The sequence below is a fragment of the Polyodon spathula genome, chromosome 6 (genome assembly GCF_017654505.1).
Source record: "Polyodon spathula isolate WHYD16114869_AA chromosome 6, ASM1765450v1, whole genome shotgun sequence".
Lineage (NCBI taxonomy): Eukaryota > Metazoa > Chordata > Actinopteri > Acipenseriformes > Polyodontidae > Polyodon > Polyodon spathula.
This window is the reverse complement of record NC_054539.1, coordinates 5,481,585-5,494,915: the sequence shown is the minus strand read 5'-3', so window position 1 is coordinate 5,494,915 and position 13,331 is coordinate 5,481,585. Positions and strand designations below refer to the sequence as shown.

The window sequence follows — 13,331 nt, the reverse complement described above, 5'->3', positions numbered from 1 at the left end:
TTTCAGCAGGAAATCACCCGACATGTCTACCCAGCTCTTCTGCAGCAATTCCCAGAGATGTCGGGCACTTGTGGGTAGGTTTGCTTTGACTCTTCTGTCCAGTTTGTCCCATACAAGTTCTAAGGGATTGAGGTCTGGAGACTGGGCAGGCCAGGTCATTAGAGTGAGTTGTCCTTCACTTTCCTTCTTCGCCAGATAGTTCTTGCACAACTTTGAGGTGTGTTTCGGGTCATTATCTTGCTGAAGAATGAAGGACTGCCCAACTAGCCGTAATCCTGATGCAATGGCATGCCTCTGAAGTATGCTACGATTGCCATGCTGGTTGAGCTTGCCATGGACTTGGTAAAGATCACCAACTCTGTCACCAGCAAAGCAACCCCAGACCATGACACTGCCTCCTCCATGCTTGATAGTGGGAACCACACATGCAGAACTCATGCGCTCATCCTCTCTGCCTCTTACAAATACTCAGCGGTTGGACCCAAATATTTCAAATTTTGACTCATCGGTCCATAAGACCACTTCCACTCCTCAAACGTCCAGTTTCTGTGTTTTTTGGCCCATGCAAGTCTCTTCCTCTTATTCTGCACTCTTAACAATGGTTTCTTTGCAGCAATTCTTCCAGTTAGGCCAGCTTCACGCAATTTCCTCTGAACAGTTGATGTTGAAACATCTGTACTTCTAGTATCATTTAGCTGAGCTTGTATTTCAGGGGCAGTTAGTCGCCGGTTTCTCAAACTTGTGACTCGAATGAACTTGTTCTCTGATTCTGAGTCACCCTTGGCTAGCCTGACCTTGTTCATGCTAGTTAACTCAGAGAACATCTAACAAAGACACTTTTATACTTAGGCCAGTGTTCTAACACCATGTTATACACATTTCAAACTTTTAACTGACTTGGGCTTCAGACTGAAATCCCCTTGCTTTGGGTGACCATTTCATTGAAATTGACAAGATATACATTTTCATTTAAAAATTAAATTTCTTAATGCAATTTCGAATATGGAAATCGAATTATTATATATCACATATATAACTATATGTAATTATACTGAAATATCTTTTTTATAGACAAGTTTACGGTATTAAACAGTAGATATTATGAAAACTTTGACCGTATATGATATATATATATATTATATATCTATATATATATTATATGATATAATCTTAGATATATATATAATAAATACAATTAGTTACTGTTAAAAGACTAATAAATAAATTGGTTAAGCACTCCTGATAATTTAAGCTTTGCAGTATATAATTGTTTGTTTTGAGTATTTGCCTTCTAATTGTTTGTGCAAAGTTATTGAAAGGTCTTGTATTCAATAAGCTTTTTGACAAGCAAGGAAGTGAGTTGGGTTGATAGGCTGGAAGACAAGGTATAGAATGTGTGTGCTGCAGTAATACTGCATTATTGTAATCTGTCTGCAACCAGCTGAATTACTGATATAAACAGCTATTTCTCCACCACATCCCAACCCCACCATTACATTGTGATAGATAGACAGACGATAACAGGGAGTAAAACATTTCTCACAATTTTCAAATTCAAAATTGCTTGAATCCTAAAAATGTGGACATTCTTACTTCAGCACATTCAGTTAACGTGTGTATATGTATTAGTAAAATGTACATGCAATTTATTATAGAAACTGAAAATTGATTGTTGTGTGTTGTTTATTTTTAATAACTGAAAATAACAATTTTGCCAAATAATAAAAACCAAACCTTAGTTATAATCTAATATAATTTCCTTTCCGATCACTTACTTATTGATTTTACATTGTAGAGTACACAGACCTAATGTTTGTTTCAGCAAAAAAGCACATTTTTTGCACCTACTTAAACCACTTCAACAAGTGTGATGTGGTGACATACATATTCATAAAATCAGCAGCATGCAATAAACACTTCATTAACATGTATTGATAAACACCACCTCCAAATCTCCATAGATATATGTATTGCTAAACTAAACAAATACACAGATAATAATACAGCATTTAAGCAGCAGGCAGCAAACTGAGAGAGACACAGGCTTTGTTACTGGTTCCAAAAACTCTTTATTTATTCTTCTCTGGACGCTCTCTCAGCACCCAAGCCACTGTCACTACTCTGTCTGCTTCACAGCGGTCAACTCTCAAGACAGTATTTCAGAGTCCGCCAGAACCACTACTCTGTCTGCTTTACAGCATACACTTTTCACACAGGAACCATGGCAACCAGAACAGCAATCACAATAATGGCAGGGCAGCGCCTTTTTATAATCTTAGCTCTGCCCCTTTATGCTAATAGGGTACTGGAGCTTACACACATCCCATTGGTCCTCAGCCGTACACTAGGACCAATGGGTACAGACAAACAAAGCCGTTAAGGACGGTAAAACAACAACCAATCACAGGGGAGACATAAAAGGCACCACATGAAGGCTAGGACTAAACAGACAGACAGACAGACACAGACAGTTAGACAGAGAGACAGACAGAGAGACAGACAGACAGAGGTAAACACACCAGCGGTGGCAAATACAGAGTGGGAAGGGAACACAATTACAGCGGGAATTACAGTACACAAACACAGTGCACGAATTGCTACAATAACATACAAAAGTTAGACTAGTCTGATTCAGGAGCAATAGTGAGAAGACGGTCTTCTATCTTTTACTGTAATGAGGATGCAAGTGCTATTAAAATTGCATTATGTGGCACATTACCATATCACCTTATACTCTAACCGATTTCATGGCACTGCAATGGTGAGTCTGGACTCATACATGCCTCCTGTAGTTTACACAAGTTTAAAATGTAAATGTACTATCTTGGATGAAATTAACAAGGCATTAACTTTGCAGAAGCCTGTTCTTTTCCTGATGCTAGAAGGCAACTTTTATTTAGACGTAGCCATATCTTAAGACCTAAGCATATTTTTTTAGTGGTTGCCATTTATACAACTGTAGCTTTTACTTTCTGAATTTATCTTGTTTTGCATTACTGGTTGTGATAATACATTAACTGGAGATTTTCTGTTGTTGTGAATGTGCTGGAAACATAACAGATTGTAAATAGAAAATGCCAGCTTCCAGCTTCACATATGATCAATGTCATGCTCCACCACAAGCTGTTGACAATATTTTATCCTTCCCATAGGGGTAATAGTGCTGAGGTTTGCAAAATCAAATGATTTAGTCGGGCATTACTGAAGGGTAAAGTTATTGTACGAATACAGCACTAGCACCTGCTTATAACAATTGTCTGGCAATAGCAGAAAAAAAAAATCCCTCTAGATTAATCCATACCCTAACTTTTGCAATTAAGGTTAGGCACTTTTAACTGTGCTATCTAAATATAGCACTGTATGTTGGAGATAAATTAGTTTGTTTCTAACTTGCTGATGAAAATAAATGCAAGATGTAGTAATACTCTTATGAGTAAAGGGCATATAAGAAAGCAATCTATGTACTTTCAAGGACTAGAACAGTAAAAAAAAAAAGAAAAAAGTATAATACTTAGAAAAATGTGTTTATTGAACACAGCCAAATAGACAAACAGTGAAAATAATAATATTAATATTTTAAATATTTAAAAAAATAGTTTTGCATTAAAATAAGTTAAAATGTGTACATTTAATTTAGCGTGTTTTCTGCACTTTGCGTAAAACAGTGTAATTTCAAACCTCAAATTACTCAAAACACTTGAGTGCTCTCACAAGCTGTTTGAAAACTTGAATTACATTGAAACACACCTTTACACATTTCAATTTTATAAGGTTTTATAACCTATAACCAATCGATGGCAGACAAGCCTATGATTTTATGTCACGGGAAACCTCACATCATTTTGACCATGATGGGAATGATGGGAATAGAAAAATCAGCTAACAAATCCTGTCTTGTACTGCTCTTTAATGTAATGCTACAAATGGTGCTGCATTAACTGTTGCATATTGGTTTAGAAAGGGTGCTATTAGGGTTGTCACCTGTCTTGCTGTTTTCACATAAGGCCGGAGGGTTCCAATTCAATAAAAAGTCCATCCATGCTAGCACTATCGTTGGCTGCTTCAAGGTTTTATAAAAAATAAATGGAGGGTGATAGATGGAATCACTCCAGTTCATAATCATAACATCAATCATTTTCTTTTAACGGACACTTGAAACAACCAATGACAGCAGGGTTCTGGATTTAGCTGTCCATTCAGAGAAGAGGGATGTAGTTACGGGGAGTGGCGTTGTGGAAGCTCGCTGACGCTTCACTTTCCAAACTGAGCGTGGATGAGAGGAGGTGTCGATGTTTGACAGCCGTTACAATTAAACGAGTTTAAAAAATACTCTTACTAAGCATTTCACTGAAAATAATATTTTTTCCCTCAGTTATATCCTTCTATAAATACCATTGTTCTGTCAAACTAACATAGTTCCACAACATTAATAAAGTGAAGAAGTGTTTTGTTTTTTGCTTTTGAATCCCAGGGCTGCAATTTGGTGGTAGGCTTTTGAAATAAGCGGCGAATGCAAGATGATTTGTTACACATTGTAATAACCAGGAATCTGGACTCCTACTTAAACATTCAGAAACTATTGTGGTTGTCTCTGACACTGCCATTAAGCAGTGCTGCTTGTGAGCGTGGGTTTTCACATGTCAACATTTTAATCAGCCACACACCTTTCTGCCCTGATGCATATTCATATGTGTAAGATGACACTGAAACCTTTAACCCTGAACCCAGCATCCTTTACAGGGGTGCAAATCATTTTAAAAATTGGTGCTAAACTGTTTTGGAAGTTTATTAAAATTATTAATATTACCCCAATCAAGCCTCCCTTACAACTTCTCACACAACAAAAACCTTCTCTCCTGTGTATATGGATGAGTGTGGATAGTCCAGACCCAATGAAAAAAAAACTATCATTATCTATGTTGGTTAAAATATAATAATAATAATAATAATAATAATAATAATAATAATAATAATAATAATAATAATAATAATACATTTAATGTCGCTTGTGCTATGGTTCGCTGGCGCTAGGAATCCAGCTCCAAATTTGCACCTCTGATTCTTGATATGCCAATTATTTGAACTGTCAGAGGAGGCGGTGAGCTAGACAGCGACTTGGATGATGACCCCTAATTTTGGTGTGTACCAAACCATTTCTGCTGGTACTCATGTGAGAACATAATGATAAAAGTTACAGTAAGTGAACCCCTGATTATAATCTCTCACAATAATCATCTCTTATTATAAACCACAGGAAATGCAGTAAACAACCTGAAAATAATAAATAATAAATAATCAGTGCTAACACAAAAATGACAGATTATCCTCACTCTTTTAATTAACATTTAATCAATCAAATAGAATGCCCTTAACACCAGCCATATCATTACTATCTGTTTATTTAGCAGACACCTTTATCCAAGGCAATTTACAGAGACTAGGGTGTGCGAACTATGCATCATCTGCAGAGTCACTACAACAACGTCCCACCCGAAAGACAGAGCACAAGGAGGTTAAGTGACTTGCTCAGGGTTACACAACGAGTCAATGAGTGAGCTGGGATTTGAACTGGGGACCTCTTGGTTATAAGCCCTTTTCTTTAACCACGGAACCACACAGCCTCCTAGTGAATCAGTCATTTCATAAAAACATTTCACTGAAAACCTTTCCATCAGTCAAATAGTATAATAGAATGCCTATATCTGCAGTTATTTTGCAAAATGCTGAAACTGTTAGGCATTTCGCTAAATTATGAGTAAAACAGGCAAATTATGTAATGTGATGCTCCTAAAATATAATACACACACACACATATATATATATATATATATATATATATATATATATATATATATACACACACACACACACACACACACACACACACACACACACCTGACCACTCTGCTGTTAGGTAGATTTTACATTTCTTCTTACTGGAGATAAACTATAAGATTTAAAAGGATTACAGGCCTGAATTAATCAACGTGCAATGGTGGTGCTAATCAGATGTTAGTGAAGGAAACGGCTCACAGGTGTAGAGTAAATTGTTCAAAATGGCCAATTGAAAGATTACTTAAACCCCAAAGGCCGCTTTAGACCATTCAAACAACCTTATTTCCACTGCTGGCATTTACTCTACAGCCAACGCAACTGTCACGCTTTGTAAACTAACTTTCCCTGCTTAAAACTCTGACCAACCCCAACAAATTACAGTTATTAAAACAAATTGAGAAATGAAGGTACCAGTTTGTTTTCCAAAGTCACTTGCTTCTTGTTCATCAGTTTACCTTTGAGGAGTAAAGCTATTGAAGGAATTAGATGAAATGCTGGGATCAATTTACCTTTAAGCCTGTATTAGGAACTGCGGTTTAGGCCCATAGAAGACCTCTCGCTTTGAACCTTGCTCAACAATCACATCTTTAACAACTGAATCCTGCTGTACTACCTTCTTCCATTAGTGACAGAGTAGCATTGTACGCTGACATGAACAGAGACCCTGCTACAGCAAGCTGAAAGCACGGATATGCTAACTCATTATGTCCTGACAAAGATAAAGCAGAACATCTTTAGAAATCCCCACTCTCCCCTCAATTCCACTGTACCAGACTATTTTCTTTCTTTTTTGGGTGGGGGTCCTGATTGTTAATTGTTGATGTACGATTCTGTACTATACGATACCATATGACCTGCTATTGCCTCAGCTTACTGTTTTGGTCAATTTAAAACCATTCCTGTGTATGGGCACAAAAGGTCATGCTATCTGCACAGAGGACAACAGTTTTGAAGTGCAGTAGTTGGTTGCCTTTAGGGGCTTTGGAAAAGTTCCAAGTGTCATTACTCACTGTATTCATTCTTCTCTCTCTGAATCTAACATCATGCTTCATTAGATAATTAAACTGCTCTGAAAATACTGTAGCTTCAAGTCTACAGCCTGCCAGAGGACTGGCAAACAGTTTTACGGTGGGATTTAAAAAGGAAGTTCTTCTAGGTTATATCTTCGCTCACTTTCCTCCACCTCTTTGGATCATGTATTCATGTTTTAACCAGACATGCTTGTGAACCCACCACTACGTAATTTGGTGAGAGAAAAGCTAAATCTTTCAAAGAAAACACAGTAACAGCCTGTGACATGACACTCCATATTTGTTATACGATGGTCCTCTACAGCTCAAAGCATTCAGCATTCAGCAATCTGCACACTATAATGCACATGTTGCTTGCAACTACATTCTGGTGCAATGTGCAATCATTTTCACTTCACTGCCAAACTGTGGTAACAAAACTTTTTTTTTTTTTTAATATATTTTTTATGTATTAATTTGAAAGGCGTATGAGATAATCTCCAGATACAGACGTGCTGTCAGCAATAAGAATGATTTTAATGAATTTAATAATTACATATTTTGGGCCAGTCATTTGCTCCAAAATCTTGTTTTCTTTCAGAGCAGACGAACTGTACATTTTTCAAATTCCCTAAAAATGTCTAAAATCTAAACACATTGACTGTGAAGTGCAAAATTAGTACATTCAAGCATTATTTAAAAATATATAATAAAAAGCGTTACGTGGCATTTATTATCATAATTAAAACCCTGAGCATTAAGTTTAGCTATTCGTTCATTTTTAAACAATTACTGTGATCCTTTGATGAAAAAAGCCTTGCTTCTACAACATTACTGACACAGCAACTTATTACTGTAGATCAGTGTATTCAACCCTGATCCTGGACAGCTACTGTGGCTGCTGGTTTTCGTTTCAACCAAAATCTCAGTTACTTCATTGAACCAATTATTGGTTTAATTAGTCAAGCTTAACATGTGTTCCAAATCTTTAGCCACTGATGATGTAAAGAAACCTATAAACCCTGCTGGATAGGGGCTCTCCAGGACCAGGGTTGGAGACCCCTGCTGTAGATACTAAAACAACTAACCAAAGACAATAAAAATGAAACGCTTCCATACCATTTAATGTCAGCAATTCAGTATCAAAAATAATACACAGAGTATATTGTAATACAGACAGTATGAACACATCATATTTAAAATAGTGATTTGGCTATCACTTTTTTGTTTTTATTTACAATATATATAGCTTGGCAACTTGTTGACTTTGCTTAACAAACAAATGTGAGCTGAAACAAATGGTACATGTGTCATTTATGCTGGCCTGCTGCAGACACAATATAAAAAGGTCTGGGTAGGCTTTTCTTCCAGCTAGCCGAGCATGAGGCTGCAGTTCCTGCTTGCCTAGTGGAGCAGCAGTGCACTGGGTTTCAGCTTGGCTCCCCTCGAGAACACACACATGCACACGCACACGCACTCACACACACGCATGCACACACACAACCTCGCGTCCCTGGCAGTGGCTTCCAGCAGCCACTTACAGCACCAGCTCCTATCCAGTTCATCAACGTCAGCCTTCTTGCTGACACTCTTCAGTCCTGCCTGGTTGATGAATTTCTCCGGTATTCACCCAATGTTAATCTGATGCAGACGCAAGTATATCAAAAGTCAACACCATCACATAGTTAGTCTCACTGGACATTAAACATTGGAAATGGCTGGTGTTTCTTTTTTTTTTTCTTTAGCTATGAAGAAAACACAGTTAGTAAATCAATACCAGCTACAGTAGGTTTGTGTATCCTATTACCTAAATATCTTAGGCTTATGCCCTTTGCTTTACTGGGGACTACACTTGAAGAATAAACGATACATATATTAGCTACAATGTGATATGCTTAAAGTACACCAGCAGTATTCTGCACCTTTAACCCTTTTGTCAGTGCGCAGTGGACAGAAAACTCCATATGTGCATCACGTATATTGATGGGAAATCTAGGGGGGAAACTAGGTTCAACCATTGAGCTTATTGTTTTACCAGATTTTAGACTCAAGGTCTTTTTTGGTTTTTTTGGCCACAGGCTTGTTAACTTCTTATTAACTTAGTACATTATAAGAAATGTTTCTCAAACTTCAACCCAATGGTATACAATTATACCCATATCATTTGTGACATTAAAAACAGCACCACTAGTGCATGCAGTTCTTCACTTTTGTTTCTTCTTATTATATAAAAATACTGTTTCTGGTACTGTATTATTAACAAGCACTTGTAGAACAATATACAATGCACCTAAAATCAGTAACCAATTACCATATAATTAAAGTAACAACATTTACAGTTCAAGTGATTTTCTTGATTGTAAAAAAAAAAAAAAAAAAAAAAACACTTGATATGACCCTTCTGTAAGGACCCCTTATTTATCGAATTGGTTTTTAAATAAATGTGTGCCTGTATATTCTAAATGGCCACCTAATGCATTGTGGGTTTATCCATTCTGCATGTTACAAAAGAACAAAAATACATACATAATCTTTACAAATTACAAGAACTGCATACTGATGAATATGTAAATGTAGCCAAGACAGGATCACAATCAGAATCCAGTGTTATAAGTGAATTAATGTTAGGTACAGTAGGCAGTAGCTGTTTAATTACATGCATTATTAAACTTGACTAACTAAAGCCAGAAATAATTAATTCTTTCAGCAAATACAAACAAAAGCCACTAAAATTAACACATTTCTTGTGTCTCTTTGAAATGTACTTCAATTCTTCTAAATTTGCAAAATGTTCCATTATATGTATCTGTTTTTAGCCCATAACATATGTTTCTAATCATCATTAATTACTGTTTCAGAACCCATGGACATTTAGTGGCATGTTTAAGAAATTCAGCATAATATTGTACCTTAGGGGCATTCCCGAAACAAGCCTGAATTTCTGTAGTGATGCCAGTATGAAAATGACCACTAGGAGTGTGCACCAGTAATTTATTTCCCCCTGGAAGTAAGTCTGTTTAAGATGTGTTGCAATGGTAAATATCTAACAACCTCAATGTTTTTAGGGGGAAGAAATAACCAATATATGACACCTAGTGTACCGTTAGTGGGGATTCTTAGAATAGTCTATTTATTGATATTCTACCTTGCACAGGCCTGCTCAGAGACTGCCCAAAATGTTACATACCAAATAAATACATAACAAATATGACAGCAGAAACAGTAAATGATATCTAAGAAATTATATAATTGTATTATAAACTGATTAATAAAATAAACTTAAAAACATTCAGTGTATAAACTAAAGCATTCCCTTAAAAAGTATATTTAAGGGAACTTGTCCACTTACAAGAAGCTAATATAGTAAGAGACATATACCCTTATAAATGTGCAAATGGCCATGGCAAACTAAGTAAATGTTTTCACTTTTTGTTATTATAAATGGAAAAGCTTGCTAGTCCTATTATAATTAGCTCAAGTACAGCAATGTATATGAGACAATGGGTGATTTTATAATTAAGGTTATCTCAATTTGAAAAATCTCAAATAATTGTTTGAAAAACAAGAAAATAGGATTCATAAATGAGATTTGCAAGGGGAAAAAACAGCACAACCGTTGTATTGTATAGCATAGAGTACAATGCAATACGTTGCCTTTTACTGTATGTTTGAAATAGTTAAAAAAAGAGTGTGGCAGGGCTTGTGTAAATAATGTGTGTGAGAATGTAAGGATGGCAGGGATGGGGTTAATTCTGTGCCTGCCAACAATCACAGGTGTGGCCATTATCCAATTAGCACTATATTATTTGGCAGGGACAGAATTAACCCCATCCCTGCCAATCTTACACTCCCACACACACTATTATACAAGCAGAGCTTTTGCCCTGCCACACTAAGTGAAACATTTTGGCTAGAAGTTTTTGAAAAAGACTTCTAGTCGAAACATTTGTCATTAAATGTGTTAAGTTTCTTTTAGCCTTTTATGTTAGAGATTGAATGGTGAAATTAAGATCCAATAAAGGCCAGTCTAACAAAAGTGTCAACAGAAGCCCATCGCTCTGCATCGTTGCCTACTTGAAGGAAAATAAATCAATCGTTCCATTGGTCTTTGTTGGTAAATGTCAAGAAAACAGGTCAAGTACAGGACATCTGAAATGATTAAACTGTCACTGATCCTACATCTAGCTCATGGAACACTTCAAACAAGACCAGGCAAAGGGTCATTGCCAAGGTTCATGACTGTATCACCCGGTCCTAGTAGAGAGTTCCAGCAAGTGTCTGGTTACGAGTCAAGCAGACCAATATATGCATATAGTCTTTAACTGCTTAGCATTTTCACTGCCTAAGTAAGAATCCATGGTATATCATTCAATTGTTAAATATAAACTACAACTGTTTAGAGGTGAACTTGAAATTATAAAAATAATGTACTTTACAAGCAACTAGACAAGAGGGGCTCACGTATATATCTTCACCCCACATACATCATTGTTGTATACCATCCACCAACATGCAAAATAAAATACAGTTGTTACTGAAGCACTTATAAAAAAATACAAAAAAAAATACATAATAATTATGCACATTGCTGCTAAGTATGTATGTTTCAACAAAGACAAAGGTCAGTCAATGAGGTCATTTAATTACTCCACCTTCCGCTTGGAACCAAAGTTTCTACCACTACCACACTCCCAATCAGTGAAGCTGCATGGAGCCCAGTGCTTTGTGTGGAAGCGGAGTACTCCTGCTGAACTTCAATCAGACAGAGCAGACAGGCTGGACTGCTAGTTAGCATAGCGGAGGGCTCTCCTGTCACCCGTTGAGCATGTGCCAATCAGCAGTAATGATAGGCCTAATTACCATGGAATTCCACAATAAAGCATGCTCAACAAACATTTCACTAGGGCACTTACAGAGCCCTGTTGATAATAAGCAATGGACAATTAAAAAAAAAAAAAACCTCTAAGTACTGCATAGGACTTGCACCTGAACATGTAATGATATTAATAAAATGAGCTGTTTCCATTCAGTCAAGCCCTTTTTTCTTTTCTTTTTAAAAGATACTATTTCTAATGTGCTGCATGGCAAAAAAAAAAAATGCACAGGAGGTTAATTCACAGAATACAGAAGTGAAACAGAATAGTTCTTTTTTTTGTATTTTGTTTTAGTATTGCCTTATCTATGGATTGCTAAGTTACCTGCTGAGTTTTCTATGTTCTCTTAATGTATTTATGCAGTTTTATTTTTCTTTTCTTCTCTATGCATAATGCATAACCATTTACAGTTTACTTACTGTTGGGTGAGTAGATGCAATAAATAAGGAAGAAATCTAATCCAGATACAACAGAACTACTGTGTCTTTATACATTAACAGAGCACACCATAAAACAACCATCGAGAAGACAACCTCTCCTCCTAAAATGAAAACTGGAAACAATGTATATTTAAAGATATTTTTGTCTAAAATCGCAAGTTCAAAAGAGGATTAATGTATAGGCCTAGTTGAAAAACATCAGCATGTCTCAGTTTAGGTCATTCAAATTTGGAAACTTTAGTAAATCTTAACTAAAATTGACTGTTTAAAGCACTGTTAAATGAAAATGTATAAACAACATCATCATATCAAAGTTTTAAGCAGTAACAATGTAATGCATTTGTAAAAAGAGGTTCTTCAGAACTTCACTTTGGATAACTAATTATGTCTAAAGAAAGCTGAACAGAAAGCAAAAACCTGAAGATGTCGCAAAAGACATATGATGTGACTGAATAGAACAAGGAACCAAATGCTTGTAAATATTCTGTTAATAAAATGTGATTACGTCACCTACCAGCCCGGCTGCTGCCTACCCCCACGCTACACTCTCCCCTGCCAGCCTCAAGCCCGCCCCGGACTTGCTCACCTGGCTACAGTCTGACAAGTGCGTGCCAGGGTACCTGCGTCCACTTGTGACACCGCTGTAGCAAAATAGGATAACTTGCTTGACAAACCTGGGGGGCAATTAATTCAGTTTAAATAAAATGGGCTGAATGGGCAGCGGAATTTGAAAGGAGCACCTTTCCTAATTTTACATTCAAAACGCCAACAAAATGAACGAATACAGTAATCAGTTGCCTAGCCTACTCCTGTATAAGCAGTGTCTTTGATTTTGAAATCTATGTGAATGCAAGGTAAGGAGGTGCAAACTGTTTGATTGATTGATCTAGGGTTAATATACTGCTGTATGTGTCTATTGAAGTAAAGCCTTCCTGCACTATACAGGTAGTTGTTTAGTATCTGCCGGCTCGTCTATGTTACATGCCGACGGTATGTACTATGATACCGTGCTGTACTCTTGATTCTGTTTTGGGAGTTCTTCTGCACTGAGAAAACATGCTTGGGAAAGTGATTAGTTTTCTTTCAGTCCAAAAGTACAATGATGATTGCAGCTTCCCTGTTTATTTTTTAAAATGAACACTAGTGATGTTGCTATCACAATCGTTCTTTTT

The 13,331-nt window shown here is 36.5% G+C and overlaps 1 protein-coding gene across 6 annotated transcripts in view; it reads right to left on the bottom strand.

Annotated features, from left to right (window-relative positions):
• Positions 1–13,331, bottom strand: part of LOC121316720 (protein quaking) — a 149,995-nt gene that overhangs the window by 134,200 nt on the left and 2,464 nt on the right. The gene's annotated exons all lie outside the window — the stretch shown is intronic.